Source organism: Haliaeetus leucocephalus, unplaced genomic scaffold, assembly GCF_000737465.1.
Source record: "Haliaeetus leucocephalus isolate CR32 unplaced genomic scaffold, Haliaeetus_leucocephalus-4.0 Scaffold646, whole genome shotgun sequence".
Taxonomy (NCBI): Eukaryota; Metazoa; Chordata; class Aves; order Accipitriformes; family Accipitridae; genus Haliaeetus; species Haliaeetus leucocephalus.
Genome location: NW_010973082.1, coordinates 4,484,192 through 4,500,740, shown reverse-complemented (window position 1 = coordinate 4,500,740; position 16,549 = coordinate 4,484,192). Strand labels below are relative to the sequence as shown.

Sequence of the window (16,549 nt, the reverse complement as noted above, 5' to 3'; positions counted from 1 at the left end):
GCTGGCCCGGACCCCGGCAGCCGCGCAACTTTCACCTGCCGCTCCCGCTATGCGAGGAGCGGGCCACGGCTCTGCCTGGCCAGAGCCCGCCAGGACCACCCGGACTGCCCCCCCCCTCCCCCCGTCGCCCACCTTCCCTCATCGCGGCCCCGATTCACCCCGTCCCTTAGGGCGCCCCCGACTCCGGCCCTCAGGGCGGCCGAGACCCTCTCCTCTCAGGGCGGCTCGGACTCCTCCCGCCCCTCTGGGGGGTCCCAGAGCCCTCCCCATGGCGGCCTGGAGCCCCCTTCCCTCAGGGCTATCCATTCGCCTTGCCCCTTTCCCACAGAGTTCTCTCCAAAGACAGCCCAGATCCCTCCTTCCCTCAGGGGGTCCCGGAGCCTCCCCCTTCCCTCAGGGCAGCCCAGACCCCCCGGGCTGACCTGGCTCCCAGTCCCCCGGAGTGGAGGGGCCGGTCCCTCTGCAGCCCTCCTCCCCCCGGCCGTCCCTGCGCCGGGAGTGCTCGGGGGTCGCCGTGCCTTTCGGGGAGGTGTATTTATTCAGGTGACAGCAGGGCTTTTCTCCGTCCTGGCTGAGCTGCGTCCTTACCGGGGTCCCAGGCTTCGTGGGGTATTGGGAGCAGAGCCCTGGGCTGAGGGAGCCGCAGGCGGGCGCCGGCCGGAGCTGCCCGGCCTGCCCCCGGGCAGGGGAAGCGCTGCGGTGTCTGAACAGTCAGGGAAGCACCAGCCCAGGTGGACCCTAAAACCTCCAGGTGATCGGTTGGGAAGGGAGGACTCCATCCAGCCCTTCAGTGACACAGCGTAAATCTGAAGTCGCGCCACTGGCCTCGCTGGAGCAGTTGCGTCAGTGGGACCACTGAAAATCCATTACATCAGTGTGAATGGGAGTGGGATTCGGGCCAGTGTCCATGAGGGTAATGACATGCGTTTGGTTTGAAACAGTTCCCTTAAGTGATTCAATCAAGAGCTGCAGCTCCAATGAAATTAACCAGCAAGAAATGAGAACTCTCAGGATATTGCGCTTAACTGTTCAATGCTTCACAATATGCCCCAGCAGTTTTGGGTGCCGGGGAGGGCAATTGGAGTTGGGACTAGGATAGGATTCAGAAAACAATAAAATCATAGTTTATAAAGGGATGCCAAAGAGGCAGCAAAACCAGAGTGAATTCACAGTAATTGTTGGAGCAAATTACTTATTTTTGGCTTACTGCTGGTAATGAAACACAGCTTGTGAATGAAATCAGAAGACCAGGAGACAGAAGGCTTATTGCTTGCAGATAGTTACAGGTCTGTTAAACATTTTCTTAATGAGAAGATGGAGTTTCTGGGTTTAACCAGCAAAATAAGGAGGAGAAATGAGTAATAGTAGAGCGCTTTATTGATTTCTGGTTTTATTTGTCTCTTGGTAAGTTGCATAATTTTATATAAACTAATAGAAGTATTTTTAAATCCTTCCCGCTGTATATGCTGCATCAGAATTGCTTTTTGCACTACTGCATTTATTTGGAGGCAGATCAGTGGCTTTCTCTTGCAGCATTGAGGAAGGCTGGTCAAATTCCACTGGCTGTTTTGCAGCAGAATGGCATTGATGATCATAACAATCCTTTTTGGTCTTAGAAATCTCTAAGGTTGTGAGAGGGGAGCAGGTCTGTAAGATACAAAGGAGGATTCAGGTGGTGATCTCATAAGCTTAGAGTGAATTGGAGTATATTAGTCTGAAAATATTTAAATGGAATGAAAGGAAGAGAAAACTGAAATCTCAACAATGATGGCAGTAGAAAAGGACCACTTGTCAGTGGTAGTATCTAGGTTTCAGGATGGGCTGGCTTACTGGGCAGGCATGGGAGAGATTACCAGTCACGAGAAATGCATCCTTTGTATTTTGTTCAGTTGTAACTGGTAGTGTTCGATAAGATATTTGCAAAATTGGGACAGAGAAGTCTTATCTATATATCTATCAGCGTGACAATATAACTTATTCTGGTTTGCTTCCCTGTGTCTATTGTAGTCCTTAGCTAGCAGTCCCTTGACTTCAAAGGAGCATGTGTCAGCTGAGTAGAAGGGATTTGTAAATCACCAATAAAGGCTTGCTAGGGAAATACAGAATCAATTTTTCCAAGTGCAGATTTACTGTAGAACAACCACTGTAGGTGAGCTAGTCTGGTTTTAAGTCTTACTACAAATTAAATTTATGTGTAATGAATCACAGTTGATGTTTGGAGATGGTGAGAATCTATTCTCCCATATAGCACAGTGCTTTCAACCTTGCATCTGCAGGAACTTAATAAGCTCTGTGTGGGAATGCATCTCATGAAATTAAACTGAGGAGATACTGCTAGAGAGCAGTTCCCTTTAACACATTAGAACATTACTGTCACTGAAAATTAATTCTACTTTTGAACATGCTACACTTCTTGGGCCTGATCCACCTCAGCTGCCTTTGCATTCAGAAGAAATCTTTCCATTGGTGTCAATGAAAGATTGATTTGCCCTCATGTGTAAGTTATTTGCTGTTTCTGATTACGTAATTCGTCTGGCCACAGGAAGGATCCTATTTTGTAGCATTGAGGCCTAAATAATTCTGACTCTTACCAACAGCAGCCGTGGGTCCTGTTTATGAAATGAGAAAGCATCTGTCCCTTCAGTTGTGCCAACCTGATAAACACAGCTTTCCACCTCTTCTCCACCTCCTCTGAGCTACCGCCATCCAAAGTTCGGAGTCTATAAATTCTTAATACTAACTTCAGTAGGGCTTGTGGCTTGGACTGTGTAGGGCATTTAGCATTTTCTGGTTTTTCTTTTTCTTTCCATTTCCTTTTTCTTTCTTCTTTGTGTGTGTGTGCACGCATGTAGTCAACACGCTGAAATTTATCATTCCTGAAAGATAACAACTCTCTGAAAACTGCCCCAAGGCAAAATGTTGCAGCAAGGCAGCAGCTTCCTGTTCAAGCAAAGCAGTCCTTACCTCCACAGTCAAAATTATAAACTTCAACATTTCTGATTAACTTTTTTACTATTTTACTTTTGGTGGGCTTCTGAGGCTTCTGCTTCTAATATCTTGATGTTTTTTTTTCTTCTTTGAGACCACACCGTAACTACTGTACCTCATTCCATTCTGCCTTTCCCACGTACGCTGAAATCTTCTTCTTGCCATGCAGTCATTAGGAGTCCACTGCAGCAGAATACCGATTGCCTCAGAGCGGCTGTGTAGGTTTGGCTGTGGAAGCACTTCTAGCAAGTTTGCTTGCAAACTTTTTCTTTGCCTTGTGCTGGTTTTGGCTGGGGTAGAGTTAATTTTCTTCATAGTAGCTAATATGGGGCTATGTTTTGGATTTGTGCTGGAAACAGTGTTGGTAATTCAGGGATGTTTAGTTATTGCTGAGCAGTGCTTACACAGAGCCAAGGCCTTTTCTGTCTCTCACCCCACCCCACCAGCGAGCAGGCTGGGGGGGGCACAAGGAGTTGGGAGGGGACACAGCCGGGACAGCTGACCCCAACTGACCCAGGGGATATTCCAGACCATACAACATCATGCTCAGCATATAGAGCTGGGGGAAGAAGAAGGAAGGGGGGGGATGTTCAGAGTTATGGCATTTTGTCTTCCCAAGTAACCGTTACACGTGATGGAGCCCTGCTGTCCTGGAGATGGCTGAACACCTGCCTGCCCATGGGAAGTGCTGAATGAATTCCTCGTTTCGCTTTGCTTGTGTGCACGGCTTTTGCTTTACTTATTAAACTGTCTTTATCTCAACCCATGAGTTTTCTCACTTTTACTCCTCTGATTCTCTCCCCCATCCCACTGGGGGGGAGTGAGTGAGCAGCTGTGTGGGGCTTCGTTGCTGGCTGGGGTTAAACCACGGCAGCCCTACAAGGCATGTGGTTCAACTAGAGGAAGAAATTACTTGGCCATGTTAATTTGGTAGAGCCAGGAGCAGAGTCGTGTCTCTAAATTCCTGCTCTGGTGCCTGAATTAAGAGCAGACCAGGCTAGCTGCCGAGCACTGCTTGCCCATACAAATAGTTGTGGAACTTATGCTTTTAAGCAGTTTGGCATTTTGGTCTCTGTTCATCCCATCTGATTGTAGGCATTTAACTGAGTTGTCCAAGTTAATCTTTCTCCATGGTCATTGATGAGCAATTGAACACTCAGAGCGTGTAACAGGACCCAAGGATGAAATAAATCCTTCAGAGGTGCTTCTTTATCTCCACTGACAACGGAAACTCCTAGCCGAGACTTTGGGTTCAGTGCTTAAAAATAGCAGGCTTGGGCCTTGCTTTCCTGTTGAATAGTCTGTTTGCCGTTTGTGGAGAAATCTGAAGAAAGACGTGAAACGCTGTTTCCAAAGCGACTTGACTGGATGGCATGTACTCACTAGCTGAAGAAACACTTCACGTAACATTGAAAAATGCCAAGAGTCGCTCGCCATCTGGTTTCCTTTCGCTGGGAAGATAGTTGCACTAGCAGGCGAGTGTCTAGGAGCATTGTGAGTGACATGTTCAGCAAGCCCCAGTTCTGGCAGTGGATTGTGTGAATGTGTATTTCAGGATAGTGCCAGTTGATGTTTCATTATGCCAGATTCTATTTAAACTCTACGTTCAGTTTTCAGCAACAAGTGAAACATGCTGAACATGTTGACAACTTCTTTTTGAGATACGTAATCACCTTTTGGAGGTATGCAAACCATACAGGTGCTTAGACAGTAATCTTTGTCATGGTAGGATCAACAAATGCTCATCAACTTGAAGCAGTGTCATACCTGAGAGGGAACTTGAGCAGCTAATAAAATCTATAGGCCATTATCAATTATTCTTATGAGTGGACAGTAATTCACTTAAAGGTAATGGTTTACTAGTGGTGTAGAACAGAAGTAGCTGAAAACAAGTTCACATATTTTATGTGAACAAATGAAACTTCCTGGCCAAAATAAACTACTGAAATAAGGACATGTTTGTTGCTAATTTTAGTTGCTTCCATTTCATGAATATCCCCATTCTGGGCTGAAGTTAAAGGCATCAGGTAGATTGTGGCTGCTGGCTGAGTTTAATGACAGTCCTGATACTCCATTTTGACTTGTTCTCAGATGTCTCCCAGGGACATCTGATGGAGTCATGCTCTAAACACAGCCCTTCTATTGTAACCACTCTGTAACTAGCTTGCCCTGTAAAGAACAGGAGTGTAATTTCACTGCGTGACAACATGGAGTCTTTCTGAATGGTCTGAGTGAATTTCAGGCTCCTAGCCATAGTGTTGCAATTCAGAGTTGCACCTGGAAATTAATGGAATCGCTGCAAATTCACATCAGTGTGCATGATGACAGAGACTAGTTCATACCTTCTTGATAATGTGTAGTATGCTCTGGACTTACCTGCAGCCATGAGAAAAAGAGACTTTGGCACTGAGACATTGAAAGAAAAGTATTAGGGTGTTACCAAGCAATACTGCCATTCTCTTAATGGAGGCAGAAGAGAGTTATGACTTCTTTCTTCTCTGCTTTTACTGGAAATAATTACTGAAAGAGAAAATAAAATATCTGCCTAGATGTAACGAGGATGCAAGGAGCACTCCTATGTGATAGTGTTCTCTAGGTAACAGCAAGGCTGACACACCTTTAAACTCCTTAAAACTGTATTTGCTAATGACCCAGATATTTCATATCATTTACAGTGACTTGGAAAAAATGCAGTTCTGAAACGGCACAGTGGAGTACTTGGTTTATGGATCAGTCAAGATACAGTCACTGTAGCCTTCCTAATTCAATACAAACCAGCAGTGAATATGTTTAAAATAGCCTTTCGGTATATCCTGAAACTAAGCACGTATTTCTAAACAGCTGACATAAAGCAAGCTTAGTACTTACTGTTAATCAAACATTTTCTGAAGCACTGTTCTGAAGGGAGAAGCTGTAGGTTTGCTGTGCACTCATGAGTTTAATTTGTTATGTAATATGTTTGCATTTCAAAGGTGAGAGCTCTGAGGGGGTTGTATGTATAGTTAAGAATTGATTGTTTCTGTGTTTTGCAATACAAGTCAGTGATCTGAAATAGTAAGTTCTTAATGCCTAAAGGAAAGGCAAACAATTTTGATAGCAATTCTTGATATTTAAATAACTGTGTTTTATAACCATCTCACTGTTTGCATTTAGTACAGGTACAGTGATATTGTGTTGTCTTATCATTGAATGCAAAAGTAATGAAAAAAGTTAGCATATGGATCAAGCATAGAAGACAGTACTGCATCTTTTGTGTACAGTATGGAAGGTAGGATATGGTACTGGTGAAGCTAAAACATTCAGCTGCCTAGCAAGACCAGGTATTTTTTATGTAAATTTTTCTCCCTCTTCCCTCCTCTCCATGCCTGATTCAATCCATGCTGTTAAAATGTAAAATTGGTATTCTTTGTCTGTGACATGGCTGCGTGTTCTCCAGAAATTTGCTCTTGCAAATCCTAGGGAGGATTTCAGATTTCTAGCACATACTGATTTTATTCCTCTAATACGATTAAGCTTTGAAAAGTGACTTATACAAAATTGCTGCAAGGGAGGCTAAGTCTTTGATGGGGAACAAGCCACTGCCATATAGTATTTGTGGGGGTGATCCCAATACAAAATATTTCTTAGTTTCTAAATTGCATTGTTACCTATAGTTTAGCACAACTGACTTGTGCTTGGCAGCAGTGCTTTTACAGCAACAAAGTGGAAGAAAATCAATTGCCTTATAAAGTTTAGACAAGTAAATGTGATTGTTTTTATTCTCTGTGTAGCTGACAATATAATTTCCTATTAATTTTATCTGATTTTAATGCTAATATTCACAAACATTTTAAAATTCCTGATTTGATTTTTTTAATCAGACTGCTCAAGAGCTAGAGATGAAGTTCTAACAGTTCTTAAAATACGCAGTATTTTGGGAGATACACGTGATCTCAGACCTAGATACTTGCATAGGGTGGTGAATAAATACCCATCTGTGCGCTGAACGTAGTTAAGTCAGTCCAGGGTGTGATTAAGCACGTGAATGATAAAGGAGAGAGTCAGACACGATCACTAGTACTATAACATATGGTTTTACAACAGCAGTGTAAATGTAAACAAAGCACTGTGTAATACATCTCAGTTCCTTTTTACTCAAGGTATCATTGAAGGGCCTCACTTGGAGAGAATGCAAGTGTTCTTATAGAACTATGAATGCTGTTTTCACATTTTGTGTGCAGTTTAAAACCAAAAATAGTAGGGCTCCTTCCTAAGCCTTGCATCCGTTTCAGTTCCATAGTATGTTCAGCCCCAGAGTGAGTGACAGGAGTGAACTGTGGGGTCAAAATACTGCAAGGGAGACAGGTTCAGTGCACAGGGCACCTGGAAAAATTACAGTGTACTCTTCAGATTTTAAAGCTGCTTTGACAATTTAGTTTGGGTATAGTGTTGTGGTTTTAGGGGGCCAAGTGAAAAGCTTAGAAATGGTAGAGACTTTTCTGTGTTAGGTTTCCCGAAAGTAGAAGGAAAGGTACTGGAATTGTCTGTTCTGCAGTGGAGAGGCTGTTGGCCTGGGGGAATGAGAGGTGTCAACCAAACCAATTTCTTCCCCTAGAGTGGTGTCAGTTTTAAAATTACCTACGTTTTGATTCTCAAATACGTGTCTTCTCAAGTGTTCCATAACATCACATTGCACATGCACCTGCATTGTCAAACTTCTTTTTTTCCCCTCTCGGTTCAGGGCTGCTCTTTGGAGAACAGAGCCATTCCCTGCTGCCCCACTGCAGGCTCTGTCACACTGGCCTCCAACAGAGAAGCAGGGTCATGGTACAGCACTCCTGCAAACAGCCCTTGGATAGGAAGCTTGCAAGGAGCCCTTTTCTATAAGGGATCTTCAGCCTGTGGCAGTGGTTTGTGATGTTCCAAACTGGGGCACATTTCTGGTACACCTGCTGCAAATTTGCTGATAAAGCGTGCTTCACATTTTTCCACATATGTGTGGGTCATTCTGGACATCCTCAATGCCTGGTTTATTGTGAAGATTTGCAATGGGATGGTGAAGACACTCTGGTGTTGTTTCCACCACCTCTTGATGAACTGATCCTCCTCCCCAGTGGTATCCAGATGGCTTTTGGAACATGGGATATTCTTTTCCAGTGACACTTCTGTTGTTATGATAAAAAACCCCAAACAAATGTGCGGATACAAACAGCTTTGTCCGTATGTTTGCATGGTATTAATAGATTGGAGAAACTGTCCTAAAATATTGGTGATTTCACTGTTTTTGTAGCAAGAGACTATACAATCAGTTGAACATATTTTACCCAATTAAACCATATGATGTATATGTTAGGATACAGTAGCTAACAGCCGTTCAGAAAGTGAAATGCCACAGAGATGTCAACACATATGTAATTGTTGGCACTTACCCTTTTGTCCCTGTGCAATAGTATATTCTGTCACCATAAAGTAGTACAGAATCATATGGTAATGGCACTAAGGCCACCTTTCTCAGCGTTGTTAGCCATTGGGAACAGTAGAAAGCTGTAGGACTTTCATTAGAATTTTGTTGCAGGAGTATCTTATGTGCCAAATTGGTGTGGTATTGTGTCAAAATACAATAGAGTCTGCTGAGAAGAGGGTTAAAGGCAGCTGTGGAAGGCTCCTAGGGATGCTCCTAGGGATGTGGGGAGCTAATGAAAGGAAAAGGGGTGTAGTAAGAGAGAGATTCTGCTGTTCGTTCTCACTGCGACTACAAGCAGCATCAGTGAGAGCAGGTTTGGCATTTTGACGCAAGAAATCCTGGTCCCATTGCGTTCAGCAGTGTGACCATTGTGTGTTGTAAGGTAATAAGGATTGATCATAGGATTTGCAGCCTTGTAGTAAAGACTAGCTCTGTAGCTGTTTCTCTTGCTGGTTCTTTATTTGGTTTTGATGTTCATCATGCAACAGACCAAGCACTAGCTTGTGGCCAGTGTTACGGAGCAGACCCCCTTTGCATCCAGCTTGGAGAAGATGGGAGCCTGTAGTCACCCTGTCAAGGTGTTCCAGCTGCTTTCATTAGGTTTTAAGAACATTTTGCTCTTGAGGGCCCTGGTTCACTTGCTGGGTTGGCTGGCCAACGTGGCAGCTGTTGTGTCCTGGATGCATCTGGGCACGTAACGTGGCCATGAGCTAGCTGACAGCCTTGTCAAGCTGGGATGGCCTTATGTTGGCTGCTGGGCCAGCCTGTTTGAACTGCGAGGGTCATGAGAGCAGATGTGTTGGAATGGGAGCAAAGCTGTCGTGTAGCGTATAAAATTGTATTTCATGGGAGTGTAATTTTTATACAGTCCTATTTCAGGCTTTATGCAGCTTCCATAACAATTGCCATATAACCATGTACTTTTTTCTGGATCCATGCATCACCAGGTTCAGTTGTGCCTGGGCAAAGAGTGCTAATTCAATAGACCGATTCTGTCCACTGGAGAGCTGTGCACAGTGAGTGGCTGGACAGACCTGCCTGAGCAGCAACTTTGAGATAGGACCCTAAACTTCAGAGGCTGATAGAAGTGCTGTACAGAGGAGGGCACTGTTTTGAGGATTCAATTTGAGGTGTGTGTGTAATAACAATTGGATCCTGAAATTAACTGTTCTTCAGGTGTGTGCACAGCAACTTTAAGTAAATACAAATGTTCTTATGATGCAGTAAATTAACATTTGTTAGCAGAGTCAGCAGCTTGGATAGCTTTGTAGAACAGAGGAAAAGTGTTTTGCATTTGTTGTTAGAGGGGAGTCTCAGGGAAAAATAGTGCCAAAGAACTACTATACTGGCCTACTGATTTTATTGGGGGAACCTAATGCTGCTGGGAGGGCTAAAGATAATGTGTTGATGAGAGTACTCTAAAGCAGTGTCCTTGCTTTGGTCTAAAAAGAACTGCAATGTTGAATAGTGTTTCTCCTTTTCTGAATGGGTGTCTTTAGGATTTTTTCCATCAGGTAATCAGTTTTCATAGTGAAAAAGCATTGTAGACTAAGCTGTTCCAAATCAGAGTATCCTAACTCTGCCACAGGCATACTCTATACAGGTTGGCAACTCACTTCAAACCTGTGTGTTCCCTCCTGTTGTCAGACATATCTGACAACAGACATATCTGTTGACAACATAAAATTGTTATGGTACGATGTGGACAATTAATTATGCATTTATTCAGTGCTGAGAAACTCAAAGAGTTAGCTTATTTGGAGAGTGTCAGCATCTCAGGGATACAGAACGGTATAAGTGTCTCAGCTGAAGCTGATGTTTTCATCCTCTTTTGGCAAGTAATGTACAGACGCTGAATCTGGTTTGTGTGTGAAGAATAAAAAAAATCTTAAAATTTCAGATGAGTTTGGCAAATTATTTTTGCCTTTAAAAAGCTAATTAACTTAATTAACTTCACCTTTTGTGTTTTTTTTTAAAGTATGATATCTTGATTGTTTCCATTTGAAGCTAGCTTTTTACTGCCAAAATTAAAGTTGAAATATTTGGCAAACAAGAAGTGAAAATGCTCCAAAACATAAGATTTTTCTCAACACAAACCATTTTTTCTGTTTTCTTCTGAGAAACATGAAAAAGAAGAATATGGTTTTGATTTCCTTTACTTGGTGAGAAAACTTGCTCAATAATTGATTTTTCAGCTACGTATCAAGCAAGTGCATAGACTTTGTGGATGTAGGAGGAAGAGAAAATATGCTATTCAATACATCTCTCCTCCGCCTAACTGGAGTTATGTTCAGCTTGCAGTTATCCAGGCATGTGGGGAAAATAAGCAGTAGATAAAGCAAAACCATGGATAATGCCAAGCTGTGTAAGAGACTAGAAGAATGTAATCTTTAGGAAAAGAAAATCAGTGAGTTTGTGCAGGAAGCAGCAACAGCTTTAAGGTGTGGTACAAGAGAACACAGGATTTTGGCTCATGAGTATTTGTTTCTTTGGCTATTGGTTTTCACAGCTTGTGATCACAGCCTTATGATTCCCTGGTCTTGAGCAAGTTAAGTTTGATTTCATTTACTGCAGCCAGACATTGGTGAAACTTGTGAATTTTAGCCTCCAGTGTGGAGAGTGGATTGTACATTAAATTCCTCTGTTCTCTTTGGCATTGTTTGAAAATAAAGAATTGAGAAGTGTTTTGGGACACATCTTCAAAGGAGCTTTGACAATGTCGGTTTTGCTCTTCCTACTGAGCAATTACAAGGCATGGAAGTTTCCATTGAGGAAAACTGCACCTTGCCTTGTCACCTGGGAATTGTGTGCCCTTTGCCAAAAGCAAGCTCTTCTGCGCTGGAAAGTGCTGTGGTATTTGCTCCCGATCAGACAGTCCAATATATCTTGTTTAGAGAATGAGATTGGTTTGAACAGACTGCTGTTGACAGCTATCATTTGGGAAAGTCTAAATTTGGAGGTGAATACATCCATAACTGCCAGTGCTACTTTAGGGGTGACAGATTACTATCTTTATCAATAATCTACCACCTCACAACTGTCCTAGTAGTCACCTTGCCAGATGACTCTACTGGTAATCTAGAGGATTTCTGGATAACTGTCAGCCAAATTGGAAGTTTTAGCTCTAACCAAGCTTGTGATGTCTGTCCAATGGATGAAAAGGTATTTTGCTATGTACAGTGAATTTGGCATAGGTCAGCTTACTGTCCTGGTGTGAATGCTGGCAGATGCAGCTCATTTGTTTCTTGATTTAGGCAGTCACCCAGGTAACCTCAGGAAAAGGTAAAATATTCACAAACTACTTTCATTTTGCCAGAAGTACAAGGCATAGATTACTTTTTCTCTGTATATAGGCCCATGTGATTTCTCTTACTGTATTTTTCTTGTAAAGCAGGCATGACTATTGTGAACTACATTTCTTTTCCCAGCAATAGTTTTCTTTCCCCCATGGCATTCTAAATACATTTTCAGAAACTTGACAATCCTGGTGTGTGGAAGCATTCTCTTGGTACTTCTGACTTCTGCTCAGTGCGAATGAACCATGCTGCTCCCTGAGCGGGTGGAGCAGCTGGTAGAGGTTGGTAATCTTCTGTATCAGCTGTTCCTTTGGGGTGGGCACTGAATATTGTGTGCACTGGCACATGCTGGGGCAAACTGCTGCTCTCGTCTGCTGCATGGGACCACAGAATGGTATGAAGAGGAAGAGGGAAACATGCAGCAGGGATATTTAATGCATGAGAATCAATGCTGCCTCAATGGACTGTAATCACCACTGTCTTTCCACAGCATCACAGCTCTGCTTGGATGCTGTTTTTTGCTGGAGACTATCTGAAGTAATGCATGATGTTCTGGCCTCACTATGTTATTCTCCCAGTTTATTCCTTTCTTCTTCAGGGACAGCTTCAGTTTTGGACTTATCATTGCTTGTGCTTTTTGGTGGGTGGCTCCTGTTTAAATGGTGGTGGTCAGTTAGCTCTAGCTATGTTACAGCAAATTAACGCCTGTTTGGAAGGGAATGGAGCTTTGGAGGAGTTGGTCTAAGTGGTTACAAACACGAATGACTTACCCAACATTTCAGGTGAAAAGCTTGCTTGATTTAGTTGGTGGAATAATGTGTCTATAAATTACCTTTGGGTTTATTGCAGTTGGCTGCTGCAGCAGCTTTTTAGCAATACGTTCTGTTCAATGGCACTTCTCCTAATTCAGTGCTTGCCATTGCTTGCATTTTGTAGATGTTGCACTATTCTGTAGCACTGACTCCCTGGATTTACAGTACAGGGTGAACAGAGTAGGAGTGTAGACTCTCCTCTCATAGCAAGAAATTGCTAGTGTCTCTATTTTGGGGAAGAAGTGTGAAGAGACACATTTCAAATACCCTTTTTTACAGGAGGAAGGGTTGCCATGGATAACAGCTGTGAAACATTGGGTCTGATTTTTTCCCCCCTTCTCTTTTACTTTGTCCTATGACGAGATATGAAAATCAGGTTCATCTTCCAGACTTCTGTATGGCACAGGATGGCTGAAGGGACACTTGCATTCACTGTTGTGAGCTTCACCAGAGATGGTTCTGAGCCCACAAAGACACTAAGCAAAGCATCCTCTGGAGCACCCATTGCAGAAGCAAAGATGCAGAACTGGGTTTTTATTTGGGGGATTTTCTATGAAGAAGTGAGACTCTAGAAGGGTGTTCTCAGAGTCCTTTGAAGGTGCCTGTGTGATCTGACCTCACTGAGCTGGTATACTGGTACCTTTCTTTCGCTTTTCACACTGTATAACTACTTTAAACCTCACAGTGGTTTAGGAGCTTGTGTCATTTACTGAATAGCAGGTGTGCCAGTCACAGAAGGTGTTTATCTAATTAACCAAATACCATTTCAACTTTAATTTCTCTTTTTTTCTGTATTTGCTCTCCCACTCCTGCTAGTGATAGAAACTTACCCATTTTACAATCAGTTAGTCAGTCATTATGCCTGCTTAATTTTGGTGAACCTGCTGTCAATAATGCTGATTGTGTGGCATCATCAACACCAACCTGTGGTTTCTCTAAATGAATTGGGCAGAAGGATCCCAAAGGGAAGGATGTTCTCTTCAGACGGATAGATTGCAAACAGATGGACAGCAGTGAATGAATACAAAGGAAATACAGGTGAAACACATGAGGCTGTGAAATAGGATATCGGTGTTTACACTGTTTGAGTATGTATGTGTGTGTATCTTAATACCTACATGCAAGAACAGATTTCTAGGAGTAAACTGTCAGCCTGGAATGGAAATTGATTTTAAGACCCAAAGTGTGTGCTGAGTGCACACTGTAATTAGATTGTGATGGCAATTTCAGCACAGGACTGAACTTTGACTAACCTTTCGGAAACTCATTCTTCCTTTAGGAGCTCATGGGGCTCTTTATGATATCAGCGATGAACTCAGGGAATGTCATAGCTATCAGATGGGAGGAAAGGAGAAGCTATCAAAAGATTAAATTTTGATGGGATTTTAAATGTAAACCCCAAAACTGTATTTGATGCTTCTCTAATTCTGCTGAAAGTCAGTGACTCCAAAAAGCTCCAGTCATTTTTGAAAATGGGATTTTATTTCCCAAGTATAGCAGAGGTTTATCAAAATTTTACCTTGGCCCTGGGAAAAGACTTAGGAGGTGCTAGACCCAATAACACATTGTTCTCAACAGAGCAATTTTGCGCACTGTCAGAACTGGATGTTGTGCTTTCTGTTATTAATGAGTTGTTCCCTTTAGGTGAGGTTTCCATGATATTTGCTGCTTGGCACTTCAGAGACTCTTATTAAAGAACTGATGCGATCCCCATGATGATTTTGTGAAGTCTCTGTTAAATGGGTCACTACGTGCCAGGTAACGTAAGCAGTATCTGCACCACTTCTTGGGACCAGCAAGGAAGGCAGGCTTAGTACAGTACTGAGCTGCGTGTCAGCCACTACTTGAAAGAAACACCACACACAATTTTAAAATATTCACCTTTATTCAACTAACATTACCAAAATAAAAAAGACTTTTTTTTTTTTGTGCAGGATTAATAGATTTAGGTCACAGGCTGTAAATGAGTGTGACTCAGCTGTGCGACTAAATCAGTTCACTTGATTGTGGGATGAATTTACACTTTCAAAGCTTTTAATAGGTAATGAATATTCAGGGTCTGCCACATGGTAGGAGATCTAAAACTAAGGCTTAGATTCCTACTGCCTTGGCTCTTACTTAGCAAGTGTTGTTACAAAAGAGCGTCTTGGAGTGGTAGATAGCAGTGCTGCTCTAATCCCTCTTTTTTTTCTTCTTTGCTGTTGCTAACAGGAATGCAACAGTGCAATACACTAACTGGTGGCTCTAGGAGACAGGTTTTATCGTGCTGTATTAATGCTCAGTGTTTTGTCCTCTTAGCACTATTTGTAGACATCAAATGGAGTTGCACAGGTGTCAGAGAAGGGGATTTGAAATGTCTCAGTGGCTTGCAGAAGAATCTGGGAGCAATTGCTCACCCCAGCCCTGTAGGCAGAGAGACAGCACCAGACTCTGTTTTTTTTTTAGGGTAAAATCCTCAGCAATCCTGAAACTCAGTTCTCTTAAATGTCTTGTTCAGCATACCCAAAATTTCAAATGACTCTTGAGAAACCCCATAAACTCAGGATTTTGTCTCCTCTTGGGTATAGTCTTTCCATATATGAGTTGGGTTATGGGTTCTTCAGGGTGAGAGGAACTTTGTTCTGCATTTGTACAGCCTGGGGTGGACTGTACTCTAGAACCTCTTGGCACAAACACAGGGCAAATAATGAATGATAAGCCCACGTTGTTTCTGGGAAACTGTCTCCTGCAGGCTGTTTTTGCTTTCTTGCAAAAGAGATGATCTTTGATTCTGATCAATTGCAAGGTGGTTCCCCAATCCTGAAATCTGTGCAGTAACAAGAAGTATTTAGTGGAACACTTATCAACTAAGCTTATGCCAAAGAAGACAGCTCCCCTGGGTTTTTATGATCAGATACAAGCTTTGAGGTGGTAAAAACCTGTATCAGTGAGAGTCATGACATCGATTTGCACAGTAGAGCCCATGGTCATGCAGGAAGCAGTCAAGAAATGCATCAGAATTTCCTGGGCTCTGTTGAGTGACTCCTCCTGTAATAATTCCTAATTTATTACTTTTTGAAATACTATTCACAAGAGTAGTGGGGAGGGGAAATAAAGATGCTGGTGCAAAGTTACCAACGTTAAGAATGGCCTACAACATGTCTGTGAAGTGTTTTAAGTTTGATATTTTTGCTTGCAATAGAGATTTCTTGCTAAAGCTCTCTGTGGAATTAGTTTGAAAATCTCAGTTCAAGTTAGCTGGATAAGAAAAAATTATTTGGTGGCGCTGTGAAAATCTTTAATCAAAAAGGGTCTATACGGCACCTCAGCAGAGTTCACCTTGGTACAGCTTTTCACTGCCTTGCATGTGCCAAGACTGAATCACAGTTGATGATAAAGTCGAAGAGGTGACAAGGCTGATCTCCAATATGTCTGGTTTAGGTGTAACATGCATTAGCCTCCCATGGCAACTTCATATATGGCTGGCCCCAGGAATGCTGCTGATGGTCAACAGTTACTAAAGCAGGGAAAAATGAGAAACATTTGTTATGAAAGCTGAGCTGATGACCCATGTGCAACCAGGAGCTTCTGATGTTTCACTGATACTACAGTGCTGCAGTACCAGAGTTTTGTGATGCTGACAAGCTTGATAAGAAGCTCCGTTACTCGTGCTGAAAATCTGTCCATACAAAGAAAAAGAGAAAAAAAAAAAAAAAGTGTTAGGTTTCTAAAAGGCAGGAAAAGATCTCTTTAACAACAGCATTGTTGCAAGGAAGTCCAGTACAGCCTGCACAACTGTTCCTCCTCTGCATAAGTATGGTCAGGCACTGATAGATAGCCTGATATATGTGGCAGAATTTATACCATTGATAAAGGCAATGAATGAGAGGAAAAAACATAGGTTTCAGTTGTGCCAAGCACTTAGGTATGTGCTCAGGTCCCAGTGAGGTTACTGGGTCTAGATGTATGAAGATAAAAGCGTTGATGGTTTCTGTTGAACAGGAATGGAGTTGAATAAAAGGTTCGAGTTG

At 42.6% G+C, this 16,549-nt stretch overlaps 1 protein-coding gene across 1 annotated transcript in view; it reads left to right on the top strand.

Moving 5' to 3' along the window:
* Window positions 1–16,549, top strand: part of RAB11FIP4 (RAB11 family interacting protein 4 (class II)) — a 127,428-nt gene that overhangs the window by 214 nt on the left and 110,665 nt on the right. The window lies entirely within an intron of this gene.